This window comes from Narcine bancroftii, chromosome 3 (genome assembly GCF_036971445.1).
Source record: "Narcine bancroftii isolate sNarBan1 chromosome 3, sNarBan1.hap1, whole genome shotgun sequence".
NCBI lineage: Eukaryota > Metazoa > Chordata > Chondrichthyes > Torpediniformes > Narcinidae > Narcine > Narcine bancroftii.
Window position 1 is genome coordinate 162,572,606 of NC_091471.1, and position 15,187 is coordinate 162,587,792.

The 15,187-nt window shown below is 39.8% G+C and overlaps 3 long non-coding RNA genes across 4 annotated transcripts; 1 reads left to right on the forward strand and 2 right to left on the reverse strand.

Moving 5' to 3' along the window:
* Positions 1-306: 306 nt before the first annotated feature.
* On the reverse strand, positions 307-3,721 carry LOC138757795 (uncharacterized). The gene is made up of 3 exons (XR_011353897.1): positions 3,637-3,721; positions 2,847-3,227; positions 307-625 (listed from the first exon to the last, which is right to left on the reverse strand). It is a non-coding gene; the product is annotated as an uncharacterized lncRNA (long non-coding RNA).
* A 210-nt stretch (positions 3,722-3,931) lies between these two features.
* On the forward strand, positions 3,932-7,587 carry LOC138756275 (uncharacterized). 2 transcript variants are annotated; one of them, XR_011352940.1, is made up of 3 exons: positions 3,932-4,046; positions 4,776-4,854; positions 7,436-7,587. It is a non-coding gene; the product is annotated as an uncharacterized lncRNA (long non-coding RNA). The 2 variants fall into 2 exon arrangements; XR_011352939.1 differs by lacking the exon at positions 7,436-7,587 and adding an exon at positions 6,688-6,808.
* A 2,843-nt stretch (positions 7,588-10,430) lies between these two features.
* Positions 10,431-14,164, reverse strand: LOC138757794 (uncharacterized). The gene is made up of 2 exons (XR_011353896.1): positions 13,983-14,164; positions 10,431-11,035 (listed from the first exon to the last, which is right to left on the reverse strand). It is a non-coding gene; the product is annotated as an uncharacterized lncRNA (long non-coding RNA).
* Between the last annotated feature and the right edge of the window lie 1,023 nt (positions 14,165-15,187).

Below are 15,187 nucleotides of genomic sequence, written 5' to 3' on the forward strand. Positions count from 1 at the left end.
CTGACGGCAATTGAACTGGGTAGATGGACCCCACAGAGAAGCGCTGAGATGTGATTCACAATTAACAGGATATGTGCAAGATTGTGTTGGAGCCGGTGGGAGTGATGTTGAGACTTTACCATTAAGGTTCAGATTTTAGACCTACCATATAACAACCCTGACTTTAGGGTGACATTTTTAAGTTTCTATCTGCCAGCATATACAGTATTTTTTGCTTTGAGTTTTAAATGGAGAGGATAGGAATTAAGATCAATTAGTCCTTGTAAATGACACTGATTCACAATCATAAAATTGGCAAAATCTTTAATGAGGAAATAGAAAGAATAATTGTAATTTTATCAACAGCCAGTGATTCCCAAAGTTAGGCGAAGTTTATAAGGAACGTTAAGGGTCACAGATATTAATATGCAACCTCATAATATAGTCAGTGGTGTAACTCCATCCTTTCCTGTTCCTGTTTCCATTCTCCTTCCTAATATTACTCCTACCACTTCTCTTGTATCTTCAAGGCACTGTTTCTATCTTCAGATATCTTCATTATCATTTTCCATTGCTTTTCCTTATTTCTAAGCTTCAAGGATGATATGATCTACCAACAGGAGAATTAGCCTTGACCTAGTTGTGCCTGTCAAAAATGAGTCAGAATGAAAGTTTCTGTTTTGTGTCGAAATAAGCCAAACGTGACACAAAAGCAGTAAAATAATATGAAGACGGAGAACTATAGAGCAAATGAGGATTGTTACGGGTGAATTGGCCAATTTAGATATAGAGTTAGCTTGATGGGTCGAAATAGAGGCTGGTGTTTGAAGGTTGTTCCTCAGATTGGAGACTTTCGACCAGTGGTGTGCTCCAGAGATTGTGGCTGGGTCCACTACTGGGTCAACTTGGATGATGATGCTGTTGGCATGGTTTGTAAGTTTCTAGATAACGCTAAAATTGGTGTTGTTCTGGACAGTGAGGAAGGTTATCTATGATTACAACAGAAACTAGATGAACAGGGAAAATGGGCCAAGGAACAGCAGATGGAATTTAAGTAGGACAAGTGTGAGGTGTTGCACTTTGGTAGCAAGGGCAGGAGTTATACAGTGAATGCTAGAGCTCTGGAGGATGTTGTCGAGTGACTTGTGGTACATGTACATAGTTCCAAGAAAGTAGCAACACAGATAGATAAGGTGGTGAAGAAGGAGTTTGGCCTTCATTGGTCAGGGCATTCACTACAGGAACATGTTATAACTATTAAAGGTGTTGGTGAGACTGCACTTGGAGTATTGTGCACAGTTCTGGTCACCCTGCTATAGTAAAAGTAACATTAAGCTGGAAAGGGTGCAGAAAAGATCGATAAGAATGGTACTAGGACAGGGGGGTTTAAATTATATGGAGGGGCTGCATAGGTTGGGATAACACACTCCTCAAGTTCAAGTTTATTGTCACATGTACTGAAGTGCAGTGAGAAAGTAGTTCTATGAACAGTCCAGTGAGTCACCCCAAATTTTGCAAGTAGGATGTGGGACACATGCACAGAGTTACAGAGAGAGATCACTTAGTACAGGCCAAAGATGACATAATACTACCATGTGAGGTTCATTAAGGAGTATCAATTTGTTCATTGAGCATAATTAAATAGTAAGAAATTATACTGATTCATAACGATGCTTAATAAGTCTCCTAAGAAAGAGAGCAGATTGTTCATGAAAGGTTGCAGACCCAAAACATTAACTATTTTTCGACAATTTTTACCTGACATAGAATATAAAACGTAGAACATTATAGTACAGTACAGGCCCTTTGGCCCTTGATGTTGTGCTGACCTACACAAACCTACTCCACAACAGTCTCATTTGTCCCTACTTCACACCCATAACCTTACACTTCTCTTAAACCCATGTGCCAATATAAGAGACTATTGAATGCCCCTATTGTACCACCATTCAACTCTGCCCCTGGCAATGCATTCCAGACACCCACCACTCTCTGCATAAAAGACTCACCTTTGACATCTCTTCTAAACTTTCCTCCAATCATTTTAAACAGATGAACTCTGATATTTGTAATTGTTGCCCCAGGAAAAATATTGCTGGCTGTCCACCCTATCTAAGAACCTCATAATCTTATATACTTCTGTAAGATCGATAATGACTTGTAGAGTGTTTCCAGCATTTTTGGCTGATGAAAAAAAATACTAGTTCACTGGAGTCAATGGTACTCAAGATATTCTTTTTATTAATATGTGTGATGATTCAAGGAAATTAAATGTGCAAACTACTTCAAAATAACCTGCATATAAGTCCACAGCTACGTTTCTTTCTCTTGCCCTTCTCTTTGCTGTCACTGATTGCCTCTCTTGCTGGCCTTGAGCCCTAAAAGGTTTGACTTTATTTGCAGTGACCTTTGTTGGGAATTTCACTTCCTCCATGATGAGAAGCAATGATTGTGTGAATAGCCAGAAGCTTTAACCCAGGGCTGAAATGGCGAAGTTGAGGGGTCATAGTTTTAAGTGCTTGGAAGTCAGTCCAGGGGGGATTTAAGAGATATGTTTTTGCACAGAGAGTGGTGGGTGCTTGGAATGCACTGTCACCAACGTGATGGAAGCAGATGTGTGATTGCTTCAACCTTGTTTACAATCATCCACATCATCAAGGATGATCTACCCCCAGGAGTGGATTTGTTTACAGAACAGATGGCAGACTTTTCAATCTTGCCCACCTTAAGTCCAAAAACAAGACATCCATGAGTTCCCTCATCGAGTTCCAATACATAGATGATAACAGTGTTGTAGCTCTCTCAGAATACCACCTACAATGGATTCTGATTGCCTTTGACCATGCATACAGAAAACGTGAACTTACCATCAATTCCAAGAAGGCTCAGATCATCAACCAACCGTTACCAACTGAGATAAATCAGATAGAACTGTGAATTCAACTTGGTGAAGCATCCTTGGTAAAAGTGGACCACTTTCCGTATCTTATAAGTCAAAGCTCCTCCAATGTTGATCTTAATGATGAGATCCAACATAATCTTAAATGCATTGGAACAGTTTTTGGATGTCTCTGAACAAGAGTGTTTAATGATTGTGACATCTGAACGGACACCAAAATGTTAGTGTACAAAGCAGTGGTGATCCCAACACTCCTGTATGCATCAGATTCCTGGACACCATACCAGCGACATTTAAAGGTACTTAAAAAGTTCCATCATTGCTGCCTTCAAAACATCTTAACTAACAGCTGGGAAGATAGAAGATCTAATGTCAGTGTGCTAAATGAAGCAAAAACAACAAGCATTGAAGCCTACATCATCAAGAACCAGCTAAGATGGAGAGGTCATTTTATTTGGATGAAAGACGAACATATGCCAAAATAAGTCTTCTACTCCCATCCACCTTAAAGAAGGAAAATGTAAAAGAGGTGGGCAACAGAAAAGATTTAAAGACATCTTAAAAGCCAACATGAAGATACGTAACATCAACATCAACAATTGGGAAACCAATGGCAAGGACAGGAAACTCTGGCAAACCATCATCCGAGAAGGAAGAACAACTTTCAAAGCCAACAGATGTGCAGAACTAGAAGAAAAGAGAAGTTAATGGAAAGAGAGGCAGCAACATCCAAAGCCCAGACTGACATCTGGAACTACCTGTCCTGAATGCGGAAGAACTTTCAAAGCCAAGATTAGACTCATAAGCCCCCTAAGATCCCATAAATAGATCAACAGAATGAAGACCATCATCCTCTACTTTGAGAGATAACCATGACAACGATGATGACGGAGGCAGGTACAATAGGACCTTTTATGAGACCATTAGATGGTCACTTAGAACTGAGAAAAATGGAGGGTAAGGCAGCAGGAAATTCTAGGCAGTTGTTAGTGTAGGCTATTAGGTCAGCACAACACTGTGTGCTGAAGGGCCTAAACTGTGCTGTAGAGTTCTAGAAAAACTCACCAGGTCAAACAGTATCTTTTATATAGCAAAGGTAAAGATACCTAGCCATCGTTTTGGGCTTGGAAAGGTATGGAAAAATGTCTGCAGGTGTCCGAAAGAAAAGGTAAGGGGGGGGGGGAACGTGTCAGGAGAAGAACATGATCCCAAAGGCAGGAGGTAATAGGTGGAGAAGGGAAGGAGGGCACAGCAACAAGCAGGGTGAAGAGGGGTGGCTAGGAGTATAGAGAATGAAGGGGTGGAGAGCATAGGGAAAAAAAGACAGGAGGAGGGGAAAGGAGGGAGATAGGAGAGCAGATTAGCAGAAACTGGAGGTCAATGTTAATGCCATCTGGCTGGAGAGGTCCCAGACAGAAAATTGGCGTTGTTTCTCCAATTTACAGGTGGTCTTGGTGGGATAGTACGAGGCCATGGCCAGACATGTGAGTATGGGAGTGAGACACAGAACTGAAATAGTTGGCCACTGGGAGTCCCTGTTACTGGTGCAGACAGAGTGAAGATGCTCAGCGAAGCAAACTTCTAGTCTGTGCCTAGTCTTTCTGATGTAGAGAAGGCCACAAAGGGAGCACCAGGTGCAGAAAATCAATCCTCTGTGTATGTGTGTGTGAGTGTGTGTGTATTTTTAATATATATCTATATGCACTACACACACACACACACACACACACACACACACACACACACACACACACACACACACACACACACACACACACACACACACACACACACACACACACACACACACACACACACACACACAGTGTGTATATATACATGGCTTTACCAGTTTATTTTAGTCAACTTAGTCATGTCTGCATTTATCACTTTTTAGGAGAATGCCAACTTTTCAGAAACAGTAGATGCCAAAGAAATTGAGAGCCTTTAGGAACAGATGCATATATTCTTTGAAGGTGAGAAAAACTAACTTAATTTTTCCTTTCAGAAACTTACCAAACTTTTCCAGACCTCAGCGTAAAACTACAAAGTGAGGCATTGCAAGGCCTGTGGTGCTCTTTATGTCAATGCCAACAAACATAAGCTTAACAATCTAATATCCAAGTAACGCCAGCAAACTGATTGGTTCCGGTATATTTGCCTCCTGTTGAATAATAATAAGCATTTTAGCAGTCACGGACAATAGTCTCAGGAAGAGTGGTGACAGCAAACTCTTCCTTTAAGTCACTCGATCAGTTTAAGACAGGCCTGAAGTCATCTGTTAAATCAAAATTAAAAGAGAACTCAGCAGCTTTGCACCAATATAGAATATCAGAAGAATATGGGCCATATTAAGTTCCTTCCTCCATTTATTTGTTTTTCTTTGTTGCCTTCCTTATCTGGAGTGAAAATAAAGTCGCTGAAGACAATGTAGCTTATCACATTAGTGAAAAGATAGTGCTGGATATAGGTAATTCAAGTCCTGTAAAATCCACAAGAGGGTACATACCTGGAGCATGGCCCAATTGAAGCTTGTACACTTAAATTTACAAAGGCCATGCAATTTATTCACATTTCCGAGCTCTCCTTTCACAACCCCACCAACCTCCAATCCCCTTTTCCCTATCCCCTTCACTTAGAAATAGATGATATGAACAGAGTTTTAAAAAGCTGCCACTTATCACGCTGGTGATGAAACATTGGAATAAGTCTGGCGTTTGATTTACACACGTACAGGCCATTGCGATGGATTCTGCTGGTTTCACTGTAACCCTACAAATAGGACATGTACCGAGAAGGAATCATAAAATGGAAACAGCTTCTTGCCAATAAAAAAAATATACACAATGCCGAACATCTTCACGTTTCCAGGATCTCCAGCTTGTCCTTCACACCCTGTGCCAGATGGGGAGTGAGGGTTGATGGAGTTCTTTGTGCTGGAAATCCCCAAGAGCTTAGTTTGCAAGTTACAGGTTACCAAGGCCCTCATGAAAAATTCAAAGCTGACTTAACAAGCTTGCCGAAAGTAAACATGTCACTTTATCCATCTCTCTCTCTCTCTCTCTCTCTCTCTCTCTCTCTCTCTTTCTCTCTCTCTCTTCTCTTTTCTAGCCGCACCAGCTCCTTGACTAATACAAGAATGGAAATCGTACACATGCTTCCCAAATGTTCTGGCTGTTGTAATAGATGAATAAGAAATTGACTTTCAAAGTCAGGCAGCAACAATGGTTGATACCTCAGCCAATCAATGAGATCAGCTTGACAACAACAACATCAAGGGATTTGATCTTGGTTGAGGCTGTAAGAAAAAAGAAGTATTCAAAACTGTTGATAATAGGATTAGTTTGATCTGATCTTTTCTCCAATGAGGGCCAATTTATTCATAAGCAGCAAAGTTTTATGTTCTCTCATTAACAAAATTGTTTTATTTCCCTTGCTGAAGCAATGGGCTAAGATTTGCAGAAACCGATAATCTCACATAGCCTTTATTCTTCATTTCAGATTTCAGATTTATTGTCAGAGTTCATACACGACATCACATACAACCCTGAGATTCTTTTTTCTTGCAGTCCAGGCAGGATCACCACTCATTTGTAGTGTAAAAAAAATCTGTACACAATGTAACATGTAAACAAATAAATAAATGTAAACAATTGACTGCGCAATACGGAGAGGGGTGTTAAAAAAAAACCAAATAAAGTGCAAAAGTAAGAGTGCTTAAATGAGTGCCTGATTGAGTTTGTTGTTCTGATGGTGGGAGGTGTTTGCAAACTGTACAAAGGAAGTTCCAATTTCATATTTCTTTTAAGGTGCTTCATGGCCTGTCTTAGAATGTTGTAGTACAATGCCGCCATTGCAGGAGATGAAGATTGATACTGGAGCAATGCGATATTTGAAGGTGATGGGATGAACTGGGACATTCTAAAAAAAATATTTCTTGGATCGAAATCTGTTTGCTCCACCTAATTTAGTTTCTTACATTCCCAAGAATAATGATAGATTCTTCTTTTCTGGTAATCAGCTCCAGCCACTAATTCTGTGACACCTGGACTCCTTATCACAAACATTGAGTTCTGATCCATGAGCGTTGATTCCAATATTCATCCCAGTGGGACATTATTTCCCATGGTTGACCAGTCTGAGAAATTTACCTCAAATTATCTCCTGTTTCTTGTTTCATAATCATCTTTCAATCTATTCTGGTGCCTGTTCCCTGATCCCATATGGCCCAGGTTTGTCAGGACTCTGTTACATGTTACTTTATTGAAAGTCCAAGTACACCAGATCCACAGCAGCACTTTTGTCTGTTCTCTCTTCAAGTAATTGCTTTTAAAAATCCATATGACCAGTTTCTAACTCAAGATAATTTATTAATTGACATTGCAATGCAACCATTTTGGTATTTCAACAGGTGCAGCTTTTGAGGGTTTTTTTTTCCAATTTTGGTATCCTCTGTATTTTCCTTGGCTTATTTAAATCATTCCTTCTGAAGAAGGGTGCTAAATATGTAATTTTCAAATCATTTGTTATTCTTCCTTTTTTACTTTAACTTTTTAGGCTTGCATCTGACTGAATTTGTCTCTGTTGGAGAGATTCTATAATCTAACCTTTCGGCAAATAATCATTTCTCCTGAATTATTACATTTATTGGCTTCGTTTTTGAACTCCTCCACATGTCTAAGGTCTTCAATAGATCATCTCTCATCCTTCTCATCAGAGGTAAGAACCCAAATGTATTCTAATCCAAAACCTTACAAGATTGTTTGTATGCATCAAACACTCAAAACAAAAGCAGACCCTTCACCCCTTCTTGTCTATGCTGAACTATTTTTCCATCTTGTCCCATGAACCGGCAATTAAACAAGAAAGTCTGCAGACACTGCATTAACCTGCATCCTTTTCCATAAATATCTTGAAATGAATAACATTATGTTCACTAGCTCCAAAATGTTACCTTACACACATTACTGTCACTTGCCCTGTCTTGTTTCCCAATAGGAGATCCAGTATTGTACCTTCTTTTGTTGGGATCTCTATATATTGATTAAGGAAACTTTCATATTTGATAAACTCTAACCCATCCAGCCCTTTTATAACATAGGAGTCCCAGTCAATATGTAGAAAGTTAAAATCACCTGATATTACAACTAATATGTTTCTTCTCTCGCTCTTCAAATTTGCCCCTCCAATTCCCATTAACTATTGGAGGTCTATAATTCCAATAATGTGATCATCCCTTTCTCATTCTTCAGTTCCATCCATATAGCCTCAGTAGATGAGCCATTTAATCTGTCCTGTCTGAACATTGTCGTGATATTTTCCCTGACCATTAATGCCACCCTCCCCCCTTTCATTCCTCCCTCTTTATCACGTCTAAAATAATGGAACCTCAGAACATTGAACTGCTAGTCTTGCCCCTCCTGCAACCATGTCTCACTAATGGCCACAATGTCATAATTCCACATGTTGATCCATGCTCTCAGCTCATCTGCCTTCCCTACCATACTCCTTCCATTGAAACAGACACAATTCAGAACATTAATCCACCATACTCAACATTTCTATTCCTGTCTTTGTCTGCAGACTTAACATCTTTTTCTTCAACCATTTCACTATCTTTTGTTGAAAAATGTTAGAAGATTGACAAAAAAAATTGAACATAGAACATCACCTTTGACCCATGATGTTGTGCTGACAAATATAAACCTACGCAACAATCAAAACCTTCTTTACCTTTTTCTTTTCTTTCAATCATGTTCCTTTCTAAGTATTTTAAATCCCCCAATTGTGCCAGCCTCCTTCACCACCCCCCAGCCATGCATTCCCTGTGTAAAAAAACTTATCCCTGATGCCTCCCCTAAACTTTCCTTCACTCACCTTGTACAGATGTTCTCTGGTGTTTGCTACTGTTTCCCTGGGAAAAATGCATTGGCAGTCCACCGTATCTATGCCTCTCATAATCTTGTAGACCTCTAGAAAGCCATGTCTCATCCTTCTTTGCTCCAAAGAGAAAAACCCTAGTTCTGTCAAACTTGCTTCAAGATAAGTTTTTCAATTCAGGCAACATTCTGGTAAATCTCCGCTGTACCTTCTTCAAGGTTCCGTGGCCTTTGTGTAATGACGCAACCAGAATGGAGGACAAGTTTGACCTTTCCAAATACATCACTTTCACACTTATCTGGATTGAACTCTGTCTGAACACTTTTCCATCCAACTCTGAATCTGTTCTATATTCTGTTGTAATTGGATAGATGATCTTACAGCAAAGGGATGAACCCCCAATAAATGAACCCCCAATAGCAGTATGTTCAACTGACACCTAATCTACATGGAATTGATTCCAATTTCTTGCCTAATCCACATTGAAATCTTGCTAATCCATATCCAATATAGATTTGTAACAACTAGCATATGCCCATTTCATGACCTCTGCGGGCAATTTTTAGGTTAATTCAGGAATTTGATAATGATGGGAAAGAAACTTCATTGAACCTGGTGGAGTATGAGCTCACTTTCATGAACTTTCTTCCTGACTGGGAGGAAGTGAAGAGAGTTTGTAGGGGAGAAATGAGTCTTTTAATATTTGTTTGCACTTGTCAGGCAGGCAAAGGTAGGTATAGGTAAAGTCGATGGAGTGGGAGAGGATTTTTTAACATTTTTTTTATTTTCACACTATGAACCATATTAACCAAAATACACACAAACATTTCCCTCATGAATATACTCATTTTCTCCCCTTTTCCCCCCTCCCTTCCCTCCCTCCTTCCCACCCCCCTCCAAACCCATTAAACATTCAACATATACAATACCATAAACCTATTAAACAATGTCATCACACAATGGAGTGGAAGAGGATGTTTGATGGCCTCAGCCATGTTCATAACCCTCTGCAGTTTCTTGTGGTGTTAATCAAGAAAGTCTGCAGAATCTGCGGAGAAGTTCAATGCACGAATCTGCTTGAGAAACTTAGCAGGTTATGCAGCATCCATTGGTGGTAAAAGGTAACCAATGTTTTAGGTCTGGGTCCTTTGTCCAGAATAAGAAAAAAGAAGTGAGGTACCTGAATAAAAAAGTTGGGGCTGAGGAGGAGAGGAGAGGAAGAGAGAAGGGGAACAGCACAAGCCCACTGGTAAGAAGTAATAGGTAGGTACAAGAAGGAGTGTAGATGAGAAAAAAGCTAAGAAGTGATGGGGAGAGGGCAGAGAGTATCTTTCTGATAGGAGAAGGGAAGGGATTGGGGAGTTGGAGGAAAAGGGACTAAGGGATAGGGAAAGAGAGAGACACGGAAGAGGGGTTAATGGAATTTGGAGGTCGATGTTAATGTTATCTGGAGGGACACTGTAAGTGGACAAACGTGTTCTTTAAATTTAATATGCTGAATAATTTCTACAGTCTACATGGATTCGTACGCCCACACACACACACACACACACACACACACACACACACACACACACACACACACACACACACACACACACACACACACACACACACACACACACACACACACACACACACACACACACACACACACACAACGCACGCAGGATCACCATCAATGCCCTGCTTTATTCTCCCAGCTGTCCGATACACTTAATCCGGTTGCCAATCTTCCATTGCATGAGAGAGAAAGAATACCAAGTTTCATAAAGATCTGGAACAGTTGCAGTGATAACCAAATGTGCCAGCTTTGCTTAGTGACTGCCACAAGGGAGCTGAGCTGTTCACCAGGTCTTGTTCAGAACAAAACATTGAGATGCTGACTGCCTGATCACCTTTCAGGCATGCTCAGCAAAAACATGAACACAATTTTCACATCTGAAGGACATGTGAAACTCTGGTGATAGAGTTCAGAGGGATTAACTTTGATGAAAGTCTTTAATTATTAAACATTTTTTCATAAACTAAGTTCATGAATTGCTGCCACTTTTTTCCATTTTCTATGTCCTCATTGTTATATCAATTAGGCCCATCATAATATAGACAAAATATAGCTGTCTATTGTAGGCTGAATAAATAATTAATGGTTGATAATATCAGTTGCAGCCTTCTCCCTTGGATTCTTTGTCTCGTTGGAGTTTTCCTTCTTCCTTTCTATTTTCATCTACATTGGATATCACATCGCTTTTTTCCCATGACTCTACCAAATGAAGTCTGCAATAATAATGATGCAATAATATATTAAATTAGTTATTTTACATGACCTCTCAGTGAAGTTCAGGAAATTGGATAATCGCAAGAACAGAGCAGAATGTAGGGAAACAAATTATTTGGGTTAAAATAGAGTAAATTAGAGAAAGCTCTTGACCTGAGGTATCAAGGGATATAGAGTGAAAATAATTGATGGGAGGATTTGAGGAGAGGTGAGGAAATCTTTTTGGCTAAATGTTTGAAGGGGTCTGGAACTCAAGGCCTGAAAGAGTGCAAACACGGAAACCTTTATCACATTAAAATAATCATTGATATGTTCATCAAGAACTGTGAGATGTTTGACTACAAACCTCATTCAGGAAGGTGTTGTCGGGCTTGGTGGCCCTTTGTTGACCAGTACAGGCAGTATGGATTGAATGGTCTCCTCTGTGTTATAAATGTTCAATGACTTTGATTTTCTGAAGTCGTCCAAAATATGATTGTCAATATTTTTGCTGATCTTCCCAACACATCTGATCTTCACACCAATCTGAAGATCATATGCCACTGCTCTAGTTTACGCTGGCATCTACAGGAGTCGGTTGTATGGACTTGTATACAAAGGGAACCCCAAACATGGCTTCTCAGCTTCCCCTTAAATAATCATAAAACCAGTCAAGGAAGCATGTATCTGTCTGTTACAAGTGCTATTCCTGTATGACAAGAATGCTATCTACAAATTTACTGATGAAACAACAGTAGTGGGATGCATAAAACGAGGTGGTGAATTAACACATAAGAGGAAGACTGAAAACTTGGCTGAATAATGTACTAACAACAATCACATACTCAATGTCACCAAAACCAAGGAGCTGATTGTGGGCTTTAGGAAGGGAAATCTAGAGGTGTATAATCTTACTTCAGGATAGAGGTATAAGTGCCATAAGACTTGTACTACCAGGTTTAGGAACAATTGCTACCATCAGAATCCTAATCAATAAACTCAATAAGAAGCTAATTTAAGGACTTCTTCTTTGCACATTATTTATTACTAAATATATATATATATATTTTGTGTTGCATGGTCAATTCATTTATGTTTCTTTCATTGATTACATTTCTCTCTCTCGTGTAGGTATCTTTTTCTTGATTACAATTTACATTACCGATAAGTAGAAATTCTGCATGGCCCACAGGTAAAAGAATCTTAGGGTTATATGTGATATCATGTATGCACTCTAACAATAAATCTGAACTTTGACTTTGAATTTTAAAACTTTAAACATCCAAGTTGATACAATCACAAAGAAGACTCGCCAGTGGCTATACTTTGTGAGGTGTCTGAAGAGATTCGGTATTGTCATCGAAGACTCTCGTAAACTTGTACAGATGTTCCTTAGAGAGCATTGTGGCTGGTTTCATCATTACCTGGTATGGAGGTGCCAACTCTCATGTCAAGAAAAAAGCTCCAGAGGGTTGTTAACTCAACCTGCAACATCACAGGAACCAGACTTCACTCCACTGAGGACATCTACATGAGGCAGTGTCTTAAAAAAAGTAACCTCTATCTTCAAATATCCTCACCATCCAGGCCATGCCCTCTTCACTCTGCTACCATCAGGGAAAAGGTACAGGAGCCTAAAGATGAGCACTCAGCGGCACAGGTACAGCTTTCTCCCTGCTCTCATGAGATTCCTGAATGATCAATGAACAGAAGATTCTGCCTAAATTTTCGTGCACAGCACAACTATTTTTTAAATTTAGTAATGTTGTAAGATGGTTCATAATATAAATGTGATGCTGCCACAAAACACCGAATTTCATGACTTGTTCATGTCAATAAATCCTGATTCCGATTCTGAATCCCCTTGCAATTTTATCAAATGGATGGATCAATGTGAGTAACATTGCTTTCTGCAGGACTTTACATCAACTGTCCACTATTCATATGTCAGCCAGGTTTGGATAAGTCAGATTATGCCATTAAATGAAAATCAAATTTTAGAAAGAATATTTCCCAAGGTGAACCATGCTCAAACAAGATGAACGTGATGGCGTGTGGATTTTTAGGCATTAGCTCATGCTAACATATTTTATGACTTTTGAGGGATGAAAATTCTCTGTGCGAATGTAGGTTAAGTCTGCTGCTCTTTGGAACCGACACATGCCATAAACCTCAGGCCTTTCAGGTATGTACTGCTCTGCTCAAACATCAATCCACTATTATTTTCAGGTTCCCATCCCTATGAGATTAGCATCAGTGATCACTGATCCCATGTGGAAGGAGGTACAGATGCCTCCAGGTTCACAAATAATTGCTGCCCATCAACTATCAGAGTCATGAACAATAGGCAGACATTTAAGGACTCATTATTTATGACTGTATATTTGACCCTACATCTGCATTTGGAGTCAGTCTGTTTAAATCTCTTTCTTTCTTTGAATACAATTATAGTTAGCGGAAATAAAAATGCTGCCTGGCTCACAGAAAAAGAATCTCAGGGTTGTCTGTAATGTCATGTATGCACATTAACAATAAATTTGACCTTTGAACTTTGTTGCTCCAATGCCCTTCAGCCCTGCAGCTCTTTAAATTGTCTGTAAACCACCAGAAAGGCCTCTTCACCATTCTCCAGTATAATCCTCCCATCATTGGTCAGCATGTTTTCACCTACTCTGGTCCAAAGCTCTGGAATCTCTTTACATTTTTTTTTGTTATTTGTCTCTCTGAGACAATTATCTTTAACCACTTTAACCACCCTCTTCCCACCCCCAATTTGTTGATTATGTGCTCTGATACCTCCTGACTTGGCCTTATTACATTTATGTTACATTTGCTATTAGGCCTCGTAAGTCCATTTGATTGGCTATATTATATTAAAGACTCCACATGACAGTAGTTATGGATACTGTGGTTTGATTTACTAAGTTTCTATTTTCTGAGATTACAGATGCTCTATTTGCATTATACCTGCTTCTGTTGCAATTCTTTTGTTCTAGGTCTTGATAAAAATGCTCTAAACATTTATTGTTGTGTGGTGGCGCACATCCTGATGGCAAACCGGCCCCGCTTGTATCGCCACATGGCGGGACAGCCATGGGGAAATGGCGTCGTCAGAGGTTTCTCTCTGACTCCAGCATCCCTTCCAGCACGCACCCTGGGCAGCGATTATGACGTCACAATGCACCAGGTAACTGAGCTCATGCTACCCTTAAAGGGGTGGCCTGAATTTGAATAAACACAGTTGTGAATGACCCTCAATGTGGTGGCTGTGTTTCTCCCACTGCCACAGTTGCATATTGTCACTGAAAAAAACAACCTGCTGGAGGAAATTACCAAAGTCAAGCAGATCTGTGTGTGTGAGGGGAGGGGGGGGGGGGGAGAAAAAAAAAGTGAATGTTTCAGATTGGAACCATAAAGAAGGGTTCCGTTCTGAAATGTTGACCATTCTCTTTCTCCCACTGATGCTGCTCGGCTCATTGAGTTGCTCCAGCAGATTGTGCTTTTCTCCAGGTTTCAGTATCTTTTTTTGTGTGCCTTCTAGATATTTTCACATTCCTTAATCTTATCCGAAAACTGTCTCTGAGGTTTTGACCCGTACTTGTCTGTTGACAACCTGCCATTCTTTCAATTATTCTCCCATCTGTTTCAAATCATCTGTTGGCTCTTTTGGATCCATTGATGCAAAGCACATCTAGAAATTGTTCAGGTCACAATCTAGCATGAGAGATGAAGTCTCACCCTTACCAAAGAGGATTGCATCTTGCCAGATGCAATTCATCCTAGTTGGCTACTGATCATTAATAAACACAATGGGATCTTTCATGTGCACAACAGTTCATCGCAAGCTCAACCAAGGGAAGTTGGAGCAATAATATGCAACCTATGACCTGCATTTTTACCTCATGTAAAACAAGAAACAAACCTTACAACAAATTGACATCAATATGCAAACTAAATATTTGTGCCACTGATTCAGTCTCAATTATTTTTCTGCTGGATTTTTGTTCTCAGATGTACTGTATCTGGCAGAGATCACAGCACTCTGCATCTAATGCAGTGGTTCAAAACATTTTTCTTTCTACTCACCTACCACTTTAAGTAATCTCTATGCCATCAGTGCTCTGTGTTGAGTAAGGGATTGCTTAAGTTGGTATGTGGGCAGGAAGGGAAGG